The sequence below is a fragment of the Girardinichthys multiradiatus genome, chromosome 19, assembly GCF_021462225.1.
Source record: "Girardinichthys multiradiatus isolate DD_20200921_A chromosome 19, DD_fGirMul_XY1, whole genome shotgun sequence".
Taxonomy (NCBI): Eukaryota; Metazoa; Chordata; class Actinopteri; order Cyprinodontiformes; family Goodeidae; genus Girardinichthys; species Girardinichthys multiradiatus.
This window is the reverse complement of record NC_061811.1, coordinates 36,453,386-36,466,286: the sequence shown is the minus strand read 5'-3', so window position 1 is coordinate 36,466,286 and position 12,901 is coordinate 36,453,386. Positions and strand designations below refer to the sequence as shown.

General features: G+C 41.3%; 1 long non-coding RNA gene across 1 annotated transcript in view; it reads left to right on the top strand.

The window, feature by feature from the left end:
* Positions 1–1,229: 1,229 nt before the first annotated feature.
* The window catches only part of LOC124855966, a 33,794-nt gene continuing 22,122 nt past the window's right edge, over positions 1,230–12,901 (top strand). The window contains exons 1-2 of the long non-coding RNA XR_007035205.1: positions 1,230–1,278; positions 6,823–6,945. This is a non-coding gene — a long non-coding RNA (uncharacterized LOC124855966). The remainder of the gene's footprint in view (positions 1,279–6,822; positions 6,946–12,901) is intronic.

The window sequence follows — 12,901 nt, the reverse complement described above, 5'->3', positions numbered from 1 at the left end:
GTAATAATTATTAGAAATACACAGTTGAAGCAGTGGAGAGTGAAACAAGCTTGTTCTCATATTCTGGAGCTGAGAGACTGGAGAGGCCTGTGTGAAGGCACATATTATCTGCCACATGTTATCTGTCTTATCTTTTGCAAAAATATAAACAAGTATATCCAAAGAAATGATGTATGATGATTTTATATTCTTTCACATGTATTGAATAAAATTAGTAATCTTTGATCAACAAGTTAAAAGATGTATGATTGAAATGTGGTTAAGAACTGAGAATTAGAGTAAAAAAAAAAAACTTTAAGGTTTGACATTCTCAATCAGCTATATATGAAAGAGATAATGTTGTGTTGTGTATGAATAAAAAGGATGAAGTTTAAGTAATGGTTTTAAACTGTAAATTAAGTAAATGCTGTAACTAAACGTTTGAGGAGCAAAAATGTAAGAATTAAAGCCTCTGTTTAAGAGGAAGTGTAACGTTGAGTGAGTCAGGGATAGAGCAGATGTTCGGGAATTGGGGAAGTGAGAGCTGTAGCTTATAGCACAAGACTGATGACTGATCCGGGGGCACAGGGCAAAGAAGAGGCCAGCAGACAGCTCAGGACTGAGGTGATGATGGCATGTCTGATATGGACACGACTCGGGAAATTCCAGAAAATCACCTTATGTCATGGGTGACCAATGGGACAGCCATGGCAACAACCACTGGCCAATGAGCACAAAGGGTTTGGTGGAAATGCCCTATAAAATGGGCAAGAATAGAGGAACTAGTTGGTTGTTTCCTCGCAGAAGACCAGCGAACAAGATCGGAGAGATGCTACAGATGAATCAGAGGACCAGAGACACAGCCCAGTTGATCGACTGCATTAATAAGAGGATCAACCCGTTTGCCTTAGAAGGACTGTGTCTCAAGATTAAGAATCTGATTTCATCTAAAGCCTTTTTATCCAGACAACAGACGTGAACTTGATAGATGAACAGCTGATTGCTCTAAGATTCAGGCTTCTCAAAGTCCTGAATCAACCTTATTTATGTCTCCTGGTTTCCATCAACTCTTCAGCCTCTGGAAACTACTGTCTTCTGAGACATATGACAACAAAAATCCTGTTTAACCATTGAAGCCTGGAGCATCAGTACCTGCCACTTAAAGGAAGAAAACTGAAGATTAAGTCGTATTCCCTTCAAGAAACCACTCATTGTTACCAGAAGAATTCTTCTCCATCAGGTGCATGGATGAGCCTCCATCTTCAAAGCCTCTCCAAACTCATTAGTTTCTGCATCAGGGTAAGACAGGCTGAATTGATTGATTTATTTATATTATTGATATTATTACGTGTTGCCAAATTGAAGCTGTTACTGACCCCTGCATTAGCGTTGCTAATAAAATAAAGTATATAAAATTCTAGTTAAATCGTGGACATTCAATTAATTGAGTCACCTTATTTTTGGTTTTTCACTGGTGGTAAAAAGTCTTGTTGCCCGGTTCTAAGATATTTTAGGAGGTTTTTATAGGTTGCCTTAGCCAAGTTTGTTAAAACAGCGCCCTTGGGGCTCATGCTGAGCCACTAAAATTAACCTAGCCCATATACCAAGAGCCAGTTGTAAAAATAGGGAATGAGCAGCCTTGAACAAAAGTGACTGTCGAAGGTGTGGATGACTGCGATAGGCTACTCGGTCGCCCGGACCTCCAGTTGAAGAAGGGCGAGACTTTTGGATGAAGGCTGTCAGAGGCTAGGCGAGTCATTTCCCAACACCAGCTTAAACAGAATTTTCAGTAAACCTGCTTAGTAAGACCTTTCAGGTTTAGGGAAGTCCGGACCCGTTGGATGGAGAGCTGGATTGAGCAATCCCTTTAGACATGGGGAAGTAGGAGGGAGGGGTTAGCTCATCAGAAAACGAAACCAGTTACCCGGTTGTTGCATGTTTCCCTCTCACAGACTAATGGGCTGGAGCTGCTGACGGTGGCCAAATGGTTTGGGGGGGGTGGGTTCATGGCGATTGGGCATGTGTTTGATATCTGTCTCCTGGTTGGGGGTGGCCCAGTGGGGAGATTCATGTCGGGGTTCATTGGGGGTGGGGGGCTCATGGAGTTGGGATCGGAATTCATTGGGGGTTGGTACTATTTTATTCTGTGGTGGCTGTGGTTGCCTTGTTTGGACCATGTAGACCCCTCTTTTGTACACGCCCCCCTCTCCGGATGAAGATGGGGTGGTTGGGGACTGGGGTCGGGGCGGGGGTCAGGGTCCGCGCCGGGATCACTCAGGTTCAGGCACGAGCCTGGGCTAGCCTGTACCAGGTTCAGGTGCTGGGGCAGTCTGCCTGTCTCCACCCCCGATGGGAAGGGGACCACCTCCCGGGTCCAGGGGCTGGTTGTCCCTATGGGGTACCGGCACCTGGACATGGGAGTACAGAGTATGTATGGGGAGTGTGAGTGATTGTTGTCTTTATGTTGGATGCGTGGGTGAGAGTATTTTTATGTGTACGCATGAGGGTGGGAATGTGTGATTGTGGTGATTGTGTGTTCCTGTTTTTTGTGTCAGGTTGGGTATTGGGCTGCTCCCTCTTCTGAATCAGTTTAGGCCCCCCATCAAATGTGGGGCCTATTCCCTCCCCACCACACTACCTGCCGGTGGTTGGTGTCTCTACCAGCCGGTGTACTTGTGGTTCTCGGTATCTGGGGCTGGGGCTGGGTGCTTTGGTGTGTGTTGGCTCACTCCAGGTGGCTGCTTGCTGGGGCCTGGACCCCTGGGCTCAGTCGGGCCTCTGCTTGGGGAGTGATATGTCCCTGGGTCTCGGGTCTCCAGGTCCATGACTGGATCTGCTCTGGCGTAGATGGCTGCCGGCGGGGACTGCGGGTTTGTTGCTGCAGCTCCCTGGGGCTTCTGCACTGTGGCTGCTGGGTAGTTTCCCTGAGATTATCCCCTGCTCCTCTCTGGGTAGGTTATTGTAGTCCCAGTAGTGGTTCTCCTGGGGTTCCTGTGCTTTGGGGGGCCTTTGGATGTCTGTGGCTCAGATCTCCTCCGTATCTGTCCCAGGTCCAGGGGGGGGCATGTCTGTGGCTCCTCACACTCACTATTGCATATTTTTATGGAGAAACCTTGTATACACAAGCATGCTCACATTAAACCCACAGGTGTTTGGACAGACACAGATGTTCAATATTGCACCGTAGTTACCACTAAATACATCTTGCATTCATTAGTACCGTGCACTTTTTGGTAACATTACTGTTGTCATATGTTTCTGCAGGTGTAGAAGCAATCTTCTAGAATCTTGTATTCGCTTCATCCTTCTTTCTCTCCCTTTGTCCTTTTTGCCCAACCATTCTCTCTTTCTTGCTTTTTTTTCTTTTCATTTCTGTCTACATGTCCATTGCAATAAAAATGATCCTAAAACAGTTTCCAGTAAAGTTTTTTTTTTATTATTTATATATCAAGCGGCGCATTAAAGTGGTTATGCTCCACTTGTGAAAGTAAATCTGTTGGGCTTCTTCTTGGCATTCAGACAACAATTCTGAGTGCTACTCTGCCAGACAGGACATGTTTAAAAATAAAAAATAAAAAAAAGAATCCAGTAATCAATGATAACAACAAGAGAGTTTATATACACTGGGAGAAGTGGACAAAAAGGCATGGCAATCAGGTGAGAGCGATCAGGTGAGAATGAGCAACAGCTGAATAGAATTAAAGCAGGGCGCTGAGAGAGAGAGAGAGAATAATAGCAGGAGCAGACAGAGACAAACACAGGGAAGAAATCTCACAGAATATAATAAAAAAAACAAAGCAGGAGAATAAACTATAAATGAAGCACAAAGAAATTAACTGATAAGGCAAGATCTAACAAAGGAAAAACATGGAAATAAGAAAATCGAGACAAGAAATGAAACTAGAAAACACCCACAGATCATGACATCCTCTGATTCAATGAGTAATCAATTCTTCAAAAATCTGGAAACAAACCTGGACTCTGCAGTTATAACCATAAAAGGTTTTTTATTAAACCAGCATGCCCATGGAAAAATTAAGAAACAGAGAATATCTTGATTCGTTTTTCCTCCATTTCCTCTTCATCATCCTGCTGTTAATTTTCTGTCAACTATCAAATAATGTGTGAACAGCTAGTTCCTACACCACTGTTTAAATCACTCTATAGATTCTCTGAACATGATATTTTAAACATGAAAAACTGCTCTCTTCAAATGGGTGTCTTCCTAAACAGCTGTGGTGAAGCCTCTTTTGAAGAAGAGCAATATAGATGTCAGTGCTTTTAATAATTACAGAGCAGTATCCAACTTGCCATTCTAAAGCAAAGTATGGGAAAAGTACGTTTTTAATCAAATAAGTCATTTTTAAAAGACACTGCCTTTTAGAAAAATATCAATCTGGATTTTAGACAAACCAAAGTACAGATACAGTCCTACTAAAGACTGAATTATTTAAGGTGTAATCTGGACTCATACAAACCCAAATTATTTAAAAAAGACTTAAACGTCTGGTTGGCCTCTTTGGCATTGTCCTTAACTGGCTCAGCTCCTATTTCGCAGATATAACATTTATGGTAAGCATGGATACATGCTCCTCACAGATCCATGAGGCTAATTATGGTGTTCCTCAAGGCTGTATTTTAGGAACCATACATTTTAATTTGTACATGCTGCCAATTGGTGGGGTTATCAGGAATCACAAAATAAGCTTCCACAGCTATGCTGACAATTTGCCTGTGTTTGGGGTTTTGAGTTTGTGATTTTTTTTCCTTTGTCTGCACTGCCATGTTCTTCACTTGCTTTATTTCAGTTCATTTAGATGTTTTTTGTTGCCTCCCTGCTCATCAGTCTTAATTAGTCACTCTCCCTCAACCCCCTGCAGTCCCTCTTCCATCAGCTGCTTCTCATTCCCTCCTGATTGCTCCTTTGGTTCACTGGTTCTTTCTCCATTCTTCCTTAGCATTTATACTCTCTAGTTGTCATTACTCTTCACTGGTTCCTCCTGGAAACTACTCTGTTGACTTGCCCATACCATGTCTCTGTGTTCCTGCCAGATACCTGCCTAAGTTCCATCCTGTAAATTTCCTGATTCATTTCATTAAAGTATTTATCCACTCACCATACCACTTCCATCCTCCTGTATGCACTTTGGTCCTGCTTCATCTCCACACATCTTGACACACAGCTATACATCCCATGTCTCTTGATGACACCGGGCCAATTGATGCAGTTTTAACTGCATCTTAGATGTAAAGACATTGATGGGAGATACCTTTATCCAGCTCAACCAGGACAATACGGCAGCTTTAATCCTCATAACTGAGGCTCAGAGAGAAAATCACTTCAGAAATGACAAACATTGTGGTTTTCAAAATAGGATTTTTTCATTTAAAAAACATAGCCAGAGTCCTCCCTCTTCTCTCTCGGGCCACCACTGATTCTAATGCATGATTTTAATTCTAGCCTTTTACATTATTGCAATTCCCTGCTTTCTGGTCTCCCTAGAAATAATATGTGCAGCCTTCAGTTGCTACAAATCTCTACTGCTCATGTTCTGACCAAGATCAGGAAGCAGGCTCATATTACATTTGTTTTAAAATCGCTGCCTTGGCTCCCCGTATGTTTCAGGATCAATTTTAATGGTTTTCAAATGTCTTAACGGTCTTGGGGCATCCTATGTTACACAGCTACTTTTAATTTATTAAGCCCTGTGGACCCTGAAGTCCTCTGGGACTGGTCTATTAACAGTTCCAAGTGTCAGTACACACACTTAGAGAGGCTTCTTTCCAGTATTATAGTGCCTGTCTGCTGGAGCACCTGAAGGCCCCAATATGTTTTTTATGTTTTTAAGAGCAGCCTCAAGACCTGTCTTTTTAGCTGCGTTTCCTGACCTCGCTCTTCTGTGCTCTGTCCATACATTTTGCATGCACATTTCATTGCTTCAGTACACATCAGTACTTCCACACATAAACAGTGCAGAACCTGAAGGAGTACTTGTTGATATAAAACACAGACGGATGCTTTTTCACAGCAGTGTTAATTTCTTTGATAAATGATTGTTGTCATAGTTTTTGTGAATGAACCTTTATTTCATCATAAAAAAAACAATAACTAAATAAAACTATACGACGATAAAAACTATGATGAAATGAGTTGACACTTTCCTCAGTGAATAAAATCAAGATGAAAATATTGTCAGAGACAAATGACATGTACAAGTCCTGCACAGTGGTCAGAAGGATTGTAAGCCATTCTTCTTGCAGGATAGTGGCCATGATACTGGTGGAGGAAAACGTTTCCTGATTCGCTCCTCCAAAACACCCCAAAGTGGCTCAATAATATTTAGATCTGGTCACTGTGCAGGCCATGGGAGATGTTCATCTTCACTTTCATGTTCATCAAACCAATCTTTCACCAGTCTTGCTGTGTGTATTGGTGCATTGTCATCCTGATACATGGCACCGCCTTCAGGATACAATGTTTGAACCATTGGATGTCTCTTCTTCCTATTGTTGAATCATGACCTCTGAACTGAGGCAGTAAGGCCTGCAGAGCTTTAAATGTTGTTTTGGGTTCTTCTCTGACCTCCTGATGACCTCTTGGTGTCATTTTGGTATACCAAGGTTAATTTGGATAGATTATTTTCCCTTAATGAAGGAAATAATTTTAAAACTGTTTTTTTGTATTTCTCAATTAACTTTGTCCAACATTAAAATTGTTGATGATCTGAAACATTTAACTGTAAATGTGGAAAAACGATAATTTCGTTTAAGAAGTTGTGACCCAGGAGCTGCATGTGCCTGGTTCTTTAACTCCACAGCTTGACTAATTCTGTTGGTTCATAGATTGGGTGGCTTTGCACAAATACTGGGTCAACATTTTACCCCGTTGGTTGGAATGAAGACAAGCCTCAGCCACACCATTCTTCAGTATCACTGGACTTCTTCTCTACTATGAAATAAAACATGGTAAGTAAAAATTGACGGAGTTGTTTTTGTTAATTACAAATTGTTGGTTTATTCTGCAATTTAACAGAGGGATGATTTAACAGATAACACCGGCTACACTTGTGTTGAAGAAAGCTATAGTTATTCCTACTTACATATAGCCTACATTTTATATACTTCTGCTCATTCACTTGTGTTCCTGTTGTTAGGTACCTTCAGGTTGACATTGGATGTAATTGAAAAAACAGTGTGGTGCACACCTTACAGAAGGAATCAGGTGCCAAGAAAGTCCTTGATAAAGCAGGATCAGTGATAAAGCTCTAATGCAAGTCTCCTGTTGCAACACAAAGGCTATAGGAGTGTGGCCTTATTGTTGTAAATGATGCTGGTCAAGCACGTTTAACATGATTTCATAACCCTGGAAATGAAAGGCTCTGACCTTGTACAAACATAGGTGGATATCTGGGAAAACGAATAACTTTTTATGCAGTTTGGCCTTTCATCCACACATAAACTCCGTTTACATCACTAAAAATGAATAATTATGAAAACTCTGGCCAAAGTGGAGATTTAAAAAAAAGTTTTTTGACCAAGTGTGTCTCCATGATCAAACTGACTTTTATGGTTAGGTGCATCACTGTCTGTGACAAATATTGCGGTGCTGACATCAAATCTGCGACCATTGTTTAAAGACTTGGCCCTACAGTGGAGTACAGTCAGCCAGATTCCAAACAACATGCGATGGAGCAGCTTGGTACCTAGTGATTGACAAAAGTTAAAGCCATGGCATTAACTATGGTGCCTACACACACTAAAACCCTTCAGAGCGACACTATGTCCATGTCCATGGTTGTCCCTGCACTCTTGGAGAAGCTCAGTCACCTTTCAGACATTGAAGAGAATACTAGCCATCAAGACCTTTTTTTCATCTTGCAATGAAAATGAATGCAAATATGAGCCAGTGTTTTGCTTGGAATATTGGATCCAACCGAATAAAATGTCCAACCACTTGTAGTAGCCACTTGATTTGTTAATCCTATTGTGTGTAAAACCTTGTTGATGGGGCTGATGAAAATATGCATCAACTACTGAAAACAACAGAAACAATTTCAGAACATGAGGGTCAGTCCAAAGAAGATGGAGAGAAGAACAACATGTTATCAGAGGAACTACACTGCCTGGCCAAAACAAAAAGTCGACACCTGGATTTAACTAAGCTAATAGGTACGAGCCTCCCATTAGATAATTACTGGATGGGCGATTATGTTTCAGCTGACAACAAGTTATTTAACCCCAACTGGTGCAATGAGTTGCTCTCATTTCTTAAACATCTCGAAAGACATTCCGTGGTCGTGGAAAAGATGCCAGTCTGTTTCAGAAGGGTCATATTGGCATGCATCAAGCAGAGAAAACATCTACGGAGATTGCAGAAACCACCAAAATTGGGTTAAGAACTGTCCAACGCATTATTAAAACCTGGAAGGATAGTGGGGACCCATAGTCTTTGAGGAAGAAATGTGGCCAGAAAAAAATCCTGAATGATCATGATCGGCAATCACTTAAACGTTTGATGAAATCAACTCGAGGAAAAACAACAGTAGAACTCCGGGCTATGTTTAACAGTGAAAGTAAGAGTATTTCCACACGCACAATGCGAAGGGAACTCACGGGATTGGGACTGAACAGCTGTGTAGCCTTAAGAAAACCACTTATCAGTGAGGGTAACCAGAAAAAAAGGCTTCAGTTTGTTAGGACACATAAAGATTCAGTTTAATTCAATTCAATTTAGTTTTATTTATATAGCGCCAATTCACAACACATGTCGTCTCAAAGCACTTCACAAAGGGTATGGAATGGTATAGGGTTGTTGGGGAGGTTAGATTAAACTACTGATTGTTAGAGTACCTCTCTCTGTCAGACTGATTGGACTCTGGGGCAATGGAAGAAGGTCATATGGTCTGATCAGTCCACATTTACCCAGTTCTAGAGTGATGGGCGCATCAGGGTAAGAAGAGAGGCAGGTGAAGTGATGCACCCATCATGCCTAGTGCCTACTGTACAAGCCTGTGGGGGCAGTGCTATGAGTTGCTGCAGTTGGTCAGGTCTGGGTTCAGCAACGATGTATTCAAAGAATGAGGTCAGTGGACTACCTGAATATACTGAATGACCAGGTCATTCCATCAATGGATTTTTTTCTTCCCTGATGGCACGAGCATATTCCAAGATGATAATGCCAGGAATCCAGGCTCAAATTGTGAAAGAGTGGTTCAGGGAGCATGAGACATCATTCTCACACATGGATTGGCCACCACAGAGTCCAGACCTTAACTCTATTGAGAATCTTTGGGATGTGCTGGAGAAGGCTTTGCGCAGCGATCAGAGTCTACCATCATCAATGCAAGATCTTGGTGAGAAATAAATGCAACACTGGATGGAAGTAAAATTTGTGACATTGCAGAAGCGTATCGAAACAATGTCACAACAAACGTGTGCCATAATCAAAGCTAAAGGCGGTCCAATGAATTGCACTAGACTTTTTGGTTATGTCATCCTCTCAAGCTTTAGCAAAGTATTCAGTGTTACAGGCAACCTCACCATAGGCCAGCACAATAAAGCAAGGGTTACAATATCAGTAACTGCTGTCCTTCAGAGAAATTATAAATCATTTGTGGCACATTATTAGCTCAAGGAGAGCAGGTCTGTTTATTATTTATTATTGCCAGTCAGTCAGTCATTTTCTACCGCTTATTCCATAGTGGGTCACGGGGGAGCTGGTGCCTATCTCCAGCAGTCTATGGGCGGGAGGCGGGGTACACCCTGGACAGGTCGCCAGTCCATCGCAGGGCAACACACAAACACACACATCATTCATATACCTAAGGGCAATTTTAGAGTGACCAATTAACCTTTATTATTGCATTATAGCTTATTCTCTTTCAATTTGAATGTTTTTTGGCAATTCCACTAATTAACCTAGAAGAACCTAGGAGAAAAAGAGGTGCTAGCTGATGATTTCAGTGTCATATCACTGTTTATTTGCACAGGTTGCTTGGGTTGTTTCTGTTCTTTCACTTCTTCCAGGGTGTGACCAGCAAGTGCACCCTCCATAACTGCACTTGCCTCCATAGCTGCAGGGTCATATATTTCAGATTAGGGTCCTGGTCAAAACACTTGAGTGTCATAATGCAAGCAGTGAAAAGGACTTTAGGGGCCTACCAGTGCACCAGAAGTGGACCAAATATCTTAAAAGAGCAAAAGCAGGAGATCTTATTTAGAATTACTGAAGATGTGTGTCTTAACACTTCCCTTACACAGTGCAAATATGGGGTGCCAAATGTAAAAATTCAGCAAAAAAAAATTCACCGGCACATTTCTGTTATTCTTTACATTTTGTGAATTTTTCTCACATTTATTGGGAAATTCTAAATATAAATCTTAACTCTATATCTAAATCTTAAACCTATATTTAGAAATATATCTTAAATCTAAATCTTGAATCTAAATCTAAATCTTAAATCTATATCTAAATGTTAAATCTAAATCCAAATCTGGAACTTAAATCTTCAGAAGATATGCTAATTAATAACGCCACTTCAACGTCTCAACTCGTGGCCACGCCCTCAGCGCACAGGGCCATGAATAAGAAGAACGGGGAGGTCCACAGCCAATATGGCGGTCTCGCTGCAAGCGGAGGAAATTGAACGGGCTGTAGTGGCAGGTGTGCGGGCTGCACTGCAAGGTAATGCACCACCCTCATCAATTACGGTAAGTACAACAGTTTTTTCACTTGTGTGGGGTCAGTGTTGCAAGGATTTTCCCACCGTCGTTACTCTGAAGTGAGTGGAGGGGGACATTAGCCATCATAGAGGCTCAGCTCAAAGTAACAGCTGTAAAATGCTTGTAGAGTGTCACTTGATGAAAATGGAGAAAAGAAAGTAAAAGCAAAGCACCAATGCATCTTCCTGTGATATACGGTCCTGCAACAGAAACCCAGTTTAAATATCAAATGTAGCAGCAATCCTGCTTCTTACAATTATAAAGTAAGAGACGAACTTCAGGGAAGCTCTCTGAAAGTTTCCCACACATCTGTGAACAAAACATGAGCTTCACTCTTTAGCTGTTGACATTACGGGGCTTAATAAGCTGCTTTTATTAAACAAATGTTATTCTATAATAATACTTTATTATATTACAGCACAGAATTTAATCTGGACATCTGACTGTGCTTCGTACACATTGCTGTCAGCTCTGTTGTGCAACAGAGAAAAAAATGCAATCAGAGCCTGTTTGATTATTATCAAAATGCATAAATTGAAGAGTAAACAATTGTGCTTTTGGAGTTTAAACAATCACTAATTTAATAGGACCTAGTTTACGTTTAGCGTTTGCTTCCGTCTGTATGTGTCGCATATGCAAGTGCACCAATGTTAAGCAGCGCTAGCATTAGCCTTCTGTTATTCGGGGCATTCATTCTGAACGCTTCTGTTTCTGAAACAACGTAGGGTTTAAACCAAATCTTTATACTGCTTAAAGCCAAAGCATTTTACAGCTGTTACTTTGAGCTGAGCCTCTATGATGGTTAATGTCCCCCCCCACTCACTTCAGAGTAGCGACGGCAGGAAAATCCCTGCAACACCGACCCCACGGTAGACTGAATAGCTGGCAGATTCTTTCTGAACTCACTTATGTACAGAAGTTAAGTGAAAAAACTGTTGTACTTACCGGAATTGCTGAGGGTGGTGCATGTGGGAGTGTACCCTGCAGTGCAGCCCGCACTCCTGCCACTACAGCCCGTTCAATTTCCTCCGCTTGCAGCGAGACCACCATGTTGGCTGTTGACCTCCCCGTTCTTCTCATTCATGGCCCTGTGCGCTGGGGGCGTGGCCACGAGTTGAGACGTTGAAGGGGCATGGTTAATTAGCATCTCTTCTGAAGATTTATGTTCGAGATTTAGATCTAGATTTAACATTTAGATTTAAGATATATATTTAGATATAGATTTAACATTTAGATTTAGATTTAACATTTATATTTAGCATTTCACAATAAATGTGAGAAAAATTCACTAAATGTAAAGAAAGCTCGCTAAATAACAGAAATGTGCCGGTTAATTTTTTTTGCTGAATTTTTACAGTTGGCACCCCATATGCAAATGTTTAAAGGTTTTGTTTACTAATTCAGTGCCAGTGGATCAATGACAGGAACCAGTTTTCTGTTGCGTCACTGATGGGGATTCTGTTTGGCAATATCATTTTTTACAAAGAATTTCATGCTTATTTGTTGACCCTTGAAAACTGCTGGGAGATCTCCGAGAAAGACGAACTCTACAGCAAAATATTGATGGGGAGACAAAGAGGATGAAGAATAAAATTAAAATGGAAAAGAACTAAAGACTGGAGTATACACATTTTGTTCATTGAATAAGGGTCTCTATAAGAGTGCTGCTTTTTATTTGAATTATTACATTGAAAAGAAAAGAATACTTATGTATTTTAAATATTATTGCAAGTCAAGATTCTAGAATTGCGCCGCTCAAGGTGGCAGCAGGTTGGAGTAGCTCTGTTACTTTTGATTCTGATTTATTCTTTTTTGGGAACTATTCCTCTTGTGGTGGATACAGTTTTTTTTTTGGATGACTGTCCACTCCAGTGTCGGATGCTGTGCAGCTTGGAGGATTTTTCTTAATACTTTCTATTTTTGGACATTTGTTATGATGCATTGCCATGGCAACTGGGTTGTTTCTTACAACCGGGAGCAGCTGATTAATATCTCAAAAGCTCAAATAATACTTCAGCTACAACCCCAAATCCCTGATGAGTTGAAAAGGAGACGCCGTGGATGCAGAGCAGGAGCTAAGAGAAGAGAGAGAAGGAGGAAGTTCAAACCATCTCTTCCGTCGATTATGATGGGCAATGTGAGATCGTTGGGAAACAAGTTGGATGAACTCCAAGCCCTACAAAGGACACAGCCAGAGTAC